Source organism: Coenobita brevimanus, chromosome 47, assembly GCF_032717465.1.
Source record: "Coenobita brevimanus isolate Jiangsu-jjx chromosome 47, ASM3271746v2, whole genome shotgun sequence".
Taxonomy (NCBI): domain Eukaryota; kingdom Metazoa; phylum Arthropoda; class Malacostraca; order Decapoda; family Coenobitidae; genus Coenobita; species Coenobita brevimanus.
Genome location: NC_137000.1, coordinates 8,773,366 through 8,787,801, shown reverse-complemented (window position 1 = coordinate 8,787,801; position 14,436 = coordinate 8,773,366).

Here is a 14,436-nt window from a genome sequence, read left to right as displayed (position 1 = left end):
TTAAAAAAAAGTACACAGGTACAAACAGGTCCCTGGGTGAAAATAAAATAGGTCACTGGATGAAAATAAGTCCATGGGGAAATAGGGCCCTGAGGAAAAATGGGTCCACTGGAGAAAGTAGGCCCATTGGGGGACAATAAACCACTGGGGGAGGGGAGACAGGTATAGGGGAAGATGGATAGATGGGGGGAAAATAGTTCCACTGAGGGAAAACAGGTCTATCATCATCATTACTCTGACCTTTATTTCCACCTCAATATGGAGATGGGTAGAAAGGAAAGAGATATTGGCTGATAAAAGTGATCTGAAGCTTCAAGTAAAATGGATCCCTGTTCAGAGTGGCTATTTTATACAGAGATTATGCTTCAGTGCCATGGAGCTAAGAATGAGTTAAGATTCAAACCTGAGTCTGCAATGAGTCAGGCAAACCATTTGGCTCTTGGCTCTTGCAGAGTGAAGTGCTGGTGCATGGAAAGGCTTTATCTATGCTCTCCCATTAACTGAGCCTAAAACTGCCATCTCTCCATCTTGAAAGATAAGCTATGATAACAGATTAACTCTAAGGTATGGTGAAAGTAATGAAAAAATGTCTAATTCTTCCAATGACCTGCAACACATGGTGCTATGTAACATATGGTACTAGCAACTCCTGGAAGTGTTATGGAACGAGATCTAACCTACAGGTATAGTAACATGTAGAGATGTACCAATGTATCATTATCGGTATTGGTGGTATCAGTCCATTTTAGAGTATTGGTATCAGCTGATTTTCTGCCGATACTCCCAATACTTAAAAGGAATTTAGTGTGTTGCATATCACTCACTGGAAGTTATCTATTTTGTTAAACAGAATCTGGATGTTTTATAGGGATGAAAAATAAATTATTGGTAATATCCAATTATTTGTTATTATTTTCAATACATGGTGCGTAGTAGTTTAATGACAAACTTGAAAAAAAGAAAGTCGCATGAGTATGGGCAACAGCCTAATAGATTGGTCTCCAATGCACTTAACAGTATCGGTCCAATTTTGTGGTATCGGTATCGGTCAAAGTTTTGGTATCGGTACATTTCTAGTAACATGCACTCTTAACCTGTCAACAACCTATAACATATGGTGCTAGTGACTACTGGAAGTGCTATGGAATGAGATCAGAACTATAACACACTTTTCGGCTGACAATGACCTGAGACCAATGGTGCTAGTAACTACGGGTTATGGAATGGGAACAAACCTATAGTAATATACTGTACTCTTGTTCTGGCAATGAGCTGTTACTGAGCAAGATATTAACACTAGTTTATGGTGCTAGTCACAAAGGTTACAGAAAGGGTGCACAGCCACAGCACTGTCTTAATCACAATTCACCTACGGGAAATATACTGAAAATGGACAAAAACCACTGCTAAGTCAATGCCGTGAACTATAAATGAAAATTACGATATAATTTCCTTCAAGCAATACTAGGAAAAATGACTGAAAGAAACAGAAAGTCTAGTGAAAAGTCCTGTAAGTAAAACCTAACCATGAACCTACCAGCCTTAAAACTCAATAACTAACAGCAATGCGCTATGTCTGTTGTTGCAACAGGTCTTTCTTGTCACTTTTTATTACTATTCTTTCCTTTTCAGGTGTCTTTACATTGAGTGACAAGCCTAATGATTTCCTGTAAGCCAGAAAACCACTTACAACGGTAGGTACTAACCATATAACCAACCCATGTGTTTCCTACGTTACCAAGTGGGTTGGTGGAGGGTCAGTGCCCCTCCCCATATGGCCACCCCTTACAGGATTACATGTCTGGCTATAAACAGATATGACCCTCCTCCTTGCGCTGCGAAGGGGGTGATCAGCAGATTGTTTATATTACAGCCTGATCAATGTGGTGTGATGCTACACTTTTCTTCATGTGTTGTGAACTGCTCCCAGAATGCTCAGTTAATTTCATTATTTTATGATAATGTACACTTACTGCAAGTCTGCATTACTGTCATCTTGCAGAAATATTTGATATCAAATGTTGATGCAGTATATGTGTACACTGTGCATGTGTGGAACGACTGGGAAAAGATGATGGAGGTTTATATCTACTCAAACAGACTGCACAGTGGTTTAACAGTGATGCAGACCATCTAAAAAAAACAGTCTGCTGCCTACCAACAATCATGCTTATGTCATCTGACAAGTGGTGTTCCATGGTTATGGAATATTTACCATAATTTCACCTGATAAAGATCTTAAAAGTCTTATCACACTGCTTTGTAATGTCATATACTGTCGTGTTTAACACCACCACGATCTCTGAAAACACCTGCGAGTTATACTCTAGTTTCAGTTGGTACAGAACTGAGTACCTACTTTCAATTGTTTATGTCACACATGGTCGCTTCCCTCTCTCTCTCTCTCTCTCTCTCTCTCACACACACACACACACATACACTAAGTACTTGTGTTGCATCATGTCTGAATCCTTTTTTTTTTTTTTTCCCCCCCTCACAGCACTGCACTACCAATATCAGTAAAGCTAGGACACATTTTTGAACACTAATTTATGGTGAAATATTATGATAAAACTGAATCAAAGAACAGAGCTTCTTAACCCCAAGGAGGAAAGGAAATTTTTAATGAACAACCAGATGCTTCATACTACGGTGATCAGGCCATTACTATAAGTGTAGCTGGCAATTCTAGATGCTACTGTCTGCAGGCATGGGTGATCTGATATAGGAAAAAATTACATATTTCATAAATTATGGTATTCTAACATCAGAAGTTTCTAAACTTTTGAGGTTCAAATGATCGAAGTTGCACTGTGGTACTGCCTACTTTTTCAACTCACCATTTTGTTTGCCCTCTCTCCCTACTTCTCCCTTTCCTTCCTGTCTCTGTTTATTTCCCTTCTTTCCACTTTGGGTGGTTCTACACTGGGTGACTACCCTAATGGTTTCCTGCAACCCAGGAAACCATTTATAATGCTGGGTGGTGACCATATAACCGGATAACGGGGTGATGTGCAGCCTACTATGGCGCCCAGGTTAAATGGGTGGAGATGCAAATGCAGCATCCATCCAGGAACCAAACCTCCACACTATTTCCCACACCTTGCTGCTGCAGGGCACATATGACCATAAGGGAACACTGATTCACTGCGTGAGGTGGCCCTGCAAGGGGCTGTTGCTTGCCTGTGGTTGATGGGTCTGCTTGACCAGACAGACTGGGTTTGATCAACAACAACTAGCCCCTTAATTCACAGTCCCATAGAACAAAACATCCCTCAATCCCTCCCATATCCTCCCCAAGAATGGCAGGCTACAGAGTGTCCTTGGTTACCAGTCATATACCTCCCTATCCTCCCATAAAAGATAATGGTGGACTACAGGATAAGGGCAAATTCAGCCTGCAGACCACCATGTTCATGTTCAGATAAGCCTGGGAACAAAATAATTCAACATATATAACGAGCCTGGGAAAAAATGAGTAATCAACTTGGAAAAAAAAAATACCGGTAAATAAATGAAATATCAACAGCACTTCTTTATAACGAGGACTTTCTGTATACACAACTATAGTTCTTTCACTTTAACTTGGCCAGGATTTATCCTTTGACAACTTACTTCACTTAGTTCAGTGGTAAAAACAAAGAGAGAATTGGCTCTACATCTTTTCCACAGCATTTCTTCATGACTAGCATCACTAATTTTAATGTAATATAGCTAAACAACTAAGATTCAAAGATCATAATTTTATGCCTATATTAAACCTTTCCCAAAGCACTTCATGACAAGCAAGGTAATTCTACACTTAAGATTCAAATATCATAATTTTAGCCCGAAGTTAAACCCTTCCCACAGCACTTCTTCATGACAAGCATGGTATTTTTAGGCCAAGTTAAAGCAAAATGAGAGATGCAGTTTTAACACATTACCAATCTTCTTGAAACAGGGAATTTTCCTTGACACAGCTGAGTTGATCTTGATGTAAAAAAAAAAAAAAAAAAAAAAAAAAAAAAACACTGCTTTGTTTTCATGTGATGGAGATAAACCACTCCCAAAACTGGTATACTAAGCTGTGGTTGCTGTAGCACCAGACACCTACACACTAGCTCAGACATCCAAACCCAATGGACCACCAGGCACCTAAACCCAAAGGACCACCAGGCACCTACACCCAATGGACAACCAGGCACCTAAACCCAAAGGACCACCAGGCACCTACACCCAATGGACCACCAGGGACCTAAACACAGTACCTAATCTAAATACTAACACCACATTCAAACACCTGCCAACTGGATCATCTAATCATCAGTTTTCATTCCATACCTTTAAAAAAAAAAAAAAAAAAAAAAAAATCCAAAGCATATCTTGCTGGATTGCCTAAACCCACCCAACCACCTGGCACCTACAGTAAATAATACAGTAGCAAACACACCCGCTTAAATTCCAACCATAAGCCAACAATGCCGACGATGGGCAAACTACAGGTGGGCTTCATACTCACAAATTAGGTTTGTCAAGAATTTTTAGGAAGGCAAAACCTGTAAACACTGCTAATACACCTAAAGACAATCCACCATATTCCCTGTGTGCTTTATTTGTCTATCTATACATTAATACACCTAACAACAATCCACCATACTCCCTGTGTGCTTTATTTGTCTAACTATTAATACACCTAGAGACAATCCACCACATTCCCTGTGTGCTTTATTTGTCTATCTATTAATTCACCTAAAGACAATTCACCAAACTCCCCGTGTGCTTTATCTGTCTATCTATTGATACCATACATCCATTATCCAATCCCACACTGCCCCATGAGGAGAGTAGGAGCCCGGGGACAGGTAAGTTGGTCCTGACATTTAAGATGAGTGACCAGCCTCACTCATCCCTGAGTGGCATTATGTGAGCAATAAACTCCAACCACTCCTTGGATAAAAACCTACACAGGCTCAATCTGATTGGAGCACCTTAATTACCCACTAGGCCACCAGGTGCCATAATTTGGTTATATGGTTACCACCCAGCATAGTAATGGGTTTCCCAGTGTACAGGAAACCATTTGGCTTGTCACTCAGTGTAGAGTCACCCACAGGTAGAAGGAAGAGGAAAGAATGAAGAAAGACAGAAGAGGGAGTGTAAAGTCACTCGTACGCAGGAGGAAGAGCAAAGTAAAGAAAGACAGAAGAGGAAGGAAGGAAGAGAGGAAAGGGCGACACCCAAAGCAGCACTACACCGAGTGAGCGGATAGTGAGCACCCCCACCTACCACTACCTATTAGTACATCTAAAGATAATCCACCATACTCCCTGTGTGCTTTGTCTACCACTATCTATATATATATACTGCTAGATGTGCATAAACTAAAAGAGTTAAAGAAAAAGAACTAATCATAGAAACAATGTGCATAAACTAAAACAGTTAAAGAAAAAGAAGTAATCCCAGAAACAATATTTTAAAGCAGAGATTACATGAGAAAGCAAGAACAGTAAAAAGAAAATCCTTCCAAATGAAAACTGAACAAAGTCAAGATCCATTCACTAAAAGATGCCTGAACACTGCATTTAAAAGACTGACAGTGGCAGAAGAAACAGTCACTGGCAGAAAAAAAAAAAAAAAAACTGTCACAGGTAGAAAGAGAAACAGTCACAGGCAGAAGGAAAAACAGCCACAGACAGAAGGAAAAAGTCATAGGCAGAAGGAAAAAGTCATAGGCAGAAAAAAAAAACAGTCACAGACTGGAGGAGAAACAGTCACAAAAGTTACAGGAGGCTCCCTAACACCTCTTCCATGGTGAATTATTTTTGGATATGACTGGATGATGGCCTTTTGTATGTTACATATGCAGAATACGAAAATATTCGAAGGATTTACATAGAACAAAGGGACAGTAAAGTGTAAGAAGCACAAATAAATTGCTTAGGAAGGGATGTTAGGGAGATTCATTAACTGACTAGAGTACAAGGCAGAGTGAAGAGTATGACAATATGATAGAAAAATTTCATTAAACTGCAGACTAAGCTGGACTATAACATTTTCATCTTAACCCTTCATGACTGGCATAATATTTGTATAATCTATTCTCACAGCTACTGTTGTACTGCATTAACTACAGTCGTTCTATTTTATCAAGGCAGTTTGGGTCGGGCCCTCTGGGACCTCACTCTGTTAGCTCTTTGCCACATCGTCGCTACACACGTGCGCTCTCTCACTCTCTCATATTATATATTAACTACTACTAATTGTATTTTCTTAATTTTTTCTCTTGTTTTCGATTTTTTTTCCACACCACCCCTGAGGTAAAAGTCTATAGGTGCGTTTTTTTTTTTTTTTTTTTTTTTAATAGCTTCCATGGCGGGAGACTGACCGAGTATGACCCACTCACGCAGGGCTGTCCCTCGTGTCACCACCTGACAACGTCTCAAAGGCAACGCTGACAAGTCTTATGAGATTTATACTATACTACAGCTTTTTTATTGAATTACATCTATACAGAGTGTTTAAAATTCATTTATAAGTAGTTACTAGCTTAAAATAGGAGAGTGAGAGAGAGAGAGAGGTGAACACAAATAATTACACGTGTGTCGGCGGCGATGTGACAACAGAGCTAACAGTGTGAGGTCCCAGAGCATCCCACCCAAACTGCCTTCATAAAATAGAACGACTATAGGCTCAGATATTTTGCAACTTAACGCAGCTCAGAAGAAAAGGCAATGCTACTACTCTATATCCTTTGCAAAGCATTTCATGACTAACATCAAATTCTCAAATATACAGTATCTACTGTCAACTCAGCATTCAGGATGGAAGGTGAGCAGCTTTGGGTTACGTTAAAGTGAAACTTTTATCCTTTAGCAGCTCAAATCACAGAGCTCAAAGGCAGGAAAGACAACCTGCTCTTCATCCTTTGCAAAGCACTTCTTCATGATTACCATTAAATTCTGGTGTTAATCTTTATTTCCAGAACCTTTTATGCAGGTAAGGAAAGGTGATGCAAATGAAGGGATTACACATTGCCTTCAAACCTGTTGTGTAACCCCCAAAAGGAGGATGGTGAACTGCAGCAGGACAAATTTGGCCTTCTGTACACTGGGTTCACATTCAATTGATCCTTCGGTTTGTATTATATCACTGCCGTATTGTTTATACAGGCTCCAACATGCTTGCAAGATTCTGCCTTTGTCACTAATGGCAGCTCTCCATGCTGCTAGATCTCTGACAGCCTCCCTACTAAGTCCCTTATCCCTGAGGTCACACTGAAATCTCGGGTCTTTTGGGGTCCACCTCGTTTCGTTTTGTTTTTAAAGGCTCCAACATGCTTGCATGCGTCAGCCTTGGTCACCTAATGGCAGCTCTCCATGCTGCACGATCCATTGCAGCCTCCCTGTTCAGTCCCTTAACTCTGAGGTCACACTTAATGACCTCATCCCATGTCTTTCTCGGTCTACCCCTCATAACCCCACCCCCAATATTAACACTCCTCACCTTCCTCACCCAATTATCATCCCCCATCCTCTCCACATGTCCAAACCATCTCAATCTGAACTAATAATAATAATCTATGAAAGCAGACACGTTAATCCTGTAAAAGGTGGCCACAAACAAAACATCTCAATGTCACCCTCTACCCTGCCATTTTGCTGCCCTCCCCCCAACTTAAACCCCCTTCTCTCAATACTACAGTACTAATAACCACCAGTAAACCTCTAGTAAGAACTGTCTGGAGGTATATTATATTCTCTATTACTTGGCCTATAATCGCCATCTTCCCAACCTGGATAGAGAGTTGTAACCAGAAATTAACAGAAAGATATGATGCTAGTCAAGAAGTGCAAAGGAAAGTATGAAGTGCCACAATATTGTATTATTCTGCCACTGAGCTACATGGAACAAACTGAAAAGGAAAAAAATCTGGGCCAAGTTGGGAATAAAATGAAACCAGTATACATGGAAGGTGTTTGGTACAGAATAACATTATAAAGGCTTACCATTTTGGCATGCAGCTGAGTGTTTCCCCTTGGAGCTTGTGTAGTTGCGATGGCTGTGGAAGCCTAACCACCTTAATTCCAGATTCAAGATGTCCTTCCTCCAACTCCTGAAACACACTTGTTTTAGTTCTACTGATAGCCCAATCACAATAAGTTTCCTCTTGCTACCTTCAGACTACATAAATCACATTTTTCATCCACTCCCTGTAGTAAGTGGTAGGTGGTGGCGACCATCATCCACTCACTTGATGTAGTGCTGCTTACTTCTTTCTTAGCCTTAATTATTCTTTTTCTGTGCCTGCCCTCCTCTCTTCCTATTTCTCCTATCACTTCTTATTGCTTTTCTTTCCTTTACAGATGGCTTTACATTGAGTGACAAGCCAAATGGTTTCCTGTAAGCCAATAAACCATTTACAACGCTGGGTGGTAACCATATAACCAAACCATACGTGCTCCCTGTGTGTCAGCAAATGGGTTGGTGGAGGGTTAGTGCCCCTCCCCATAAAACAAATAACTCAAAGTCCAATGGCCACCCCTTACGGGATTATGGCGTCTGGCAACAGATAGATAGATTCCTGTAGTACCGACTACTTCTTCCTGAACCTTTATCATTCTTTTTCAATGTCTGCTCTCCTCTCTCCTTATTTCTCACATCTTTCCTGTAACTTCTTACCCTACTTTCCCTTTCTGTTGACTTCACATTGAGTGACAAGCCTAATGACTTCCTGTAAGCCAGGAAACCACTTACAATGCTGGGTGATAACCCTATAACCAACCCATACGTGTTCCCTGTGTATCAAAAAGTGGGCTGGCGGAGGGTTAGTGCCCCTTCCCGTAAAAACCAACTCAAAGACAAACAACTTCTCCTTACATGATTATAGCGTCTAGCTACTGATAACCAGATACGTAAGGGCTTAAATGAAGAGTCATCCTGTTGTCAACAGAATTGTTCCAGAAAACAAAATTACCTAACCACACACCCTCTATTGAAGGATGGTGGACTGAGGAAGAAGGGTAACTTCTGCCTGCAGTCCTCTGGTTCACATTCCAATGAGCCTGGAGCCACAAAAATTAGTTAACAGTCAAGTATAGAACAATAGTTCTCACAATATGCAAACTAAAACTTTTAATACATTAGCAGAGCTACATCCCAATGAATTAAAATAAACACTACAGCTCTTCCTACACACTATACTGCCCTGTTCTCAAATTAGTTACATTAATGCCAACATAAGGTAAAAAATCGAATGACATTCTATTGTTTTAATCATACTGGCCTCATTTTCCACCTACAATAAGTGAAACCTAATGGTTTTTCCTGTAACCCAGGACGCCATATTCAATACTGGGTGGCAGCCAGCCATATACCCCATATACCCAAACAACTGGGTGATGTGGAGTCTACTATGGTGCCTGGGCAGCGAAAAATGCAGCATCCATCCAGGAAATGAACATCCACACTCTTCTCTGTGCGTCACTGTGGTAAGGCACTCTCTAATCACAATGGAGCAATGGTTCACCGCATGGGATGACCCTGCTGCGGCAATTGCTTGCTTGTAGTTGATGGGTTTGCTCAGCCAGACAGTAGGGTTACTCTGCTACTATTACATTACTATCATGCCTAATATTACTGTCACTTTATCACTGATACAGTTGTAATATTAACACTAAGGTTACAATGCCATATCAACACTAAGGTTACAATGCCAGTCACAAAGTGCTATGGTATGGATGTAGTCAGTACTGTATATAAGAGCACTGCAGCCAGGACATAATATTTTAAATCCATAAAGCATGACACTTTAGTGTCTAATCTCTTATATCATGGTGCATAAAACATACCTGTAATGACCGGGACATGTCAAATAAGCTAAAAATACGGCATCCTTCTGACACGTTACTGATATATTCTATATTTATATATATATTTTCCCCTTATGCGAGGAAGAAGGAACCAAAGGCTAGGAGTCCACATAAGTTCGTTAAAAAAAAAAAGAGAGAGAGAGAGAGAGAGAGAGCCAAATTCAAGATCCATTCATTTCGAGATGCCTGGACACTGAGTCTGAAAGACTTGAGGTCATAGGAAGTAGGAAATACAGACAGATGGAGAGTTCCAGAGTTGCCCTATTGCATAAATGAAGGACTGGGAGTAACGGTTAACTCTTGCATTGGAGAGCTGGACAGAAAAGGGACGAGAGTTTGTTGCTAGACGGGTGCCATGCACCCGCCACAGAGGTGGAGGGATGCAAGCAGACAGTTAAGAGGAGCAGTGACCATGGAAGTAACGATAGAAAAGAGATAAAAGATGCAACAGTGCAGTGAAGAGAGAGGTTGAAGGGAGCCAGTAAGAGGAGGAGAGTTAATGAGACAAAAAGACTTTGACTCCACCCTACTGAGAAGAGCTGTATGTGGGGAGCCTGACATGAGAGTTGTACTCTACACAGGGGCGAATAAAACCCATGCATAAAGTCAACAAATGTGCTAGGGTAAAGAAGGTACGGAGTTGGCTTAGCAAACCTAATCTCTTGGAAGCACATTTTACAAGAGATGTAATATGATATTTTCCAAAATAAATTCCGAGTGAATGAAACCCCAAGCATGTTCAAGGATGATGCAGGACTGAGCTGGACATTATTAAACATTAGAGGATACTCCTGTGGAAGATTTTGTCAGGTTGATAAGTGTAAGAACTGGGTCTTTGATGCATTAATAACAAGAATCTTTTTACCCCAATCAGAGATACGCGCCAAGTCAAACATAAGGTGTGCCAGGGCCTCATTCCTTGTTTGCCAAAGTAACTGCTGAGGTGGATGCTGCAGGAACCGAATGGAAAGATGAATGGTGGAATCATTAGCGTATGAGTGGATAGAGTTAGAAGTACAGCTTAGAAGATCACTGATGAATAAAAGGAAGAGGGTTGGTGATAGGACAGAGCCCTGAGGAATACCACTGTTGATAGATCTAGAAGAACGATGGCCGTCTACAACAGCAGCTATAGAACGACCAGAAAGGAAGCTGTAGAGGCACAGAAAGAAGGATAGAAACCGTAAGAGGGCAGTTTGGAAATTAAAGATATATGCCAGACTCCACTGAATGCCTTTGAGATGTCATGTGCAATGGCAAAGCTTTTGCCAAAGCCCTGAAAGGAGGAGGATCAGGAATCTGAAAGGTAGGTGAGATCCCCTGTGGAGCATCCCTGAAAGAACCCATACTGACGATCAGAAGGAAGGTTGTGATAGGAAAGATGTTTTAAAATTTTTCTGTTAAGAAGAGATTCAAAAAATTTTGAGACACAGGGTGTTAGAGCAACTGGACGATAGTTAGAGGGTTGGGAATGGTCACCCTTCTTTGGGACTGGCTGAATGAGAGCAAACTTCCAGCAAGAAAAGATACAAGTTGAAAGACAAAGGCGAAAGAGTTTACTCAGGCAGGGTGTAAGCACAGAAGCACAGTTCTTGAGGTCAACAGGAGGGACTCCATCAGGTCCATATGCCTTGTTAGTATTGAGGTCAGAGATGGTAGAAAATACATCCGCTGAAGAAATTTTTGTCAGCCATGAAAAAGTGAGAGGGGGGAAGTGATGGAGGAACAGCACCAGAATCGTCGAGGGTGGAACTAGAGGAGAAAGTCTGAGTGACGAGATCTGCTTTATCAGTAGGAGAAATAGCTACAGAGCCTCCAATAGAAAAAAGGAGGGAAGAATGATGAGGTACAGTTGTTAGAAAGGTTTTTGGCAAGGTGCCAGAAGGAGCAAGAAGAATTCGAGTTGGAGAGTTGAGAGCATTTGGTAAGGATGAAATTATTTATTGCAGAGCAAAGAACAGACTTAGCACGATTCCAGGCAGAAACATAAATGATGTGATTCAGGGGTGGGTTGGCTCTGGTACCTTTTATAGGCCTTCTCCTTTTTGCAGACAGCATTAGAACAAACCTGATTATACCAAGGCTTTCTTGCATTAGTCAAAGGACATGAGAAAGGAATGTATGCTTCCGTACCAGAGAGAATAATCTCCGTAATGTGCAAGGCACACTCAGATGGCTCCTGGCCATCAAAGCAATAATCATTCCAGGGAAATCAAAGAAGTACTGCCTGAGGGCCTCCCAATCCACAGCTTCAAAGTGCCACAATCGACGTTTCTTTGAAGGGTCCACAGGCCGTACCGGAGCAACAGGACAGGTTAAGGTAATAAGGTTACTGATATGACGTACAATCATGTGGGTTTTTGCAAAGGTGATTTGGTGTGGTGTAACATTCATACACAGTGTGCACTGATATTTTCTTGATTAACTGCACAGTCATACAATAACCATTCTTCCATTAAGTTAGGCTTAATTAGGTTTAAAAAGGTGAAAATCTTGCATAAGCTGAAGTGAGAAAACACTGGATTACTTTCAATGTTCAACACTGAGAAAAATTACTGCTACCACAAAATTTCTGCATGTGATTATCAAGTTATTCAGCAGGCTGAACTTGGCCAACCCACATTACCTTAACTAATTCATTGTTGTAGAAGCTAGTGTTAATTACTAGTCAGTTCAGATCTCCCAATCTGACTACCACTGGTCATCAACTGAGCTGAAAGAGGTTGTTAGGTCAGACAAATGTGCTATAGTAGCCTAGTTACCTGAGCAGACTTCATTTGATGTCCATCATTCCCCTTCCATCCCTGCTCTCAAACCACTTCCGCCATCCCAGGCAGCCTCACTTTTGCCACCCCAGGGAGCCTCACTCCCAAAACTTCAGTCATTCCACATAGATCATCTTCGCTTCTGGCACCTCATTCCCATCCACATCAGCCTGGGGCCACCACTGTAACCATACCATAAAAAAAAAAAAAAAAAAAAAAAAAAAAAAAAAAGTGCAAATACATGTACAGCAGCAGAATTATACAGTAAAAAATATGGCAAATACGTCAGGGCTCTTGTTTGGTGAGCCACAGCTCGTAAATGCGAGTATTTTTTCCCTTCGGCAAACAAATTTTACATGCAAGTAGCCTTTTGGCGGGGAGAAAATACATCCACTTCAAAACCTTGTAAACTGCAATAAGTCAATCACACTTAAATGAACAAAAAAGCACATTGTGATCGATTATTAAGTCCTTCCTTGTCGCCATTGTGCATGTTTAAAAATAGACAGTGTAAATAAATAAATATATTTATTGCTCATAAAATATTTCGGCTTGTGGTCAGTTTGGCTACTAAAAATTTATTTGGCTCGTCAATCTGAAACTTTAGGAGCCAAATGGCTCGCAACCATCGGCAGTTAGTAAGAGCCCTGTATGTCGTTTCAGACAACACCTCTTTGAATGATGAAATACTTTTTGTTTTTTTGGTTTTTTTTTTCACCAAACCAAACGAAACCAAACCTAGGACTTGCTATAGTATCGTGTGGGGTGAGTTGAGACTGAGACATGAGGTGAGTTAAGGCAGTCTACATTTCTACATAAAAATACGGATATTAGAATTAACTAAATCATAAATGAATAGACCAACTAATATAGGCTACAGCACTACACGATCTAGGGACTTTTCACCTGAAGTTTGATATTTGATGAACAGGAATTAAAGAAAAAATGTGAAAATCTATCTTCCTATCTATTGCCAGATGCCTCAATCCCATATGGGGTGGCCACAAACCCACGTCACCCAGTCCCCCGCCATTTCACTGCCCTGCTCCCAGCTCACCCCACCCTCTCTCATATACCTCTCCACTCTTTCTCCATCTCATCCTTGGCCTCCCTCCTTCCACCTCACTTACATACACACTCCTTGTTAGTTTCTCTCTCCATCCTCTCCACATGAGCAAACCACCTGAATGTATTTTTCCTAATGCTTTCTATCACATCCACATCCACACCACAATGCTCCTTCACTTTCTCATTTGTCAGTCTGTCTCACCATGTAACTCCACATGCTCCTCTCAAATAACTCATTTTCGTTGCTCTCAATCTTGACTTGAGTCTTCCAACAAGGTCCACGCTTCACTTCCATCGGCTGGCTAAAAGATAGTGTCAGTAAAACTATACCTTTGTCGGTCTCAAGAAAACTACTGCACAGAAATAGTTGTGGTTATGGTTGAAGGTTGATATGGAGTTGGTGTACCAGTGTTATTAATATTTTGTTGGAACATTTACTTGTACTTACATGCATTTTAATTTTGTCTCAAGTCACCCCCAAACAAAGTAGCAGTTGAGGTAAACAAAGTAGTAGCTGGGGTGAGTTGAGACACTATGTTTAATGAGTTCTAAGTTGATTTCTGTTCTGTTATTATGCTGTTGGATATGACAAGGCATGCTACACAGGGCATATGAAGGTTTTCAAATCTAAAGTAACAAAGACATTTCTGGAATGGAAGGACAATGACTGGTATTACTGACCCCGCAAGAAACACTAAGACGTCCACCCAGAAATTCTCTACTGTGGGCCCATAAAGCTTGTCAACTATTTA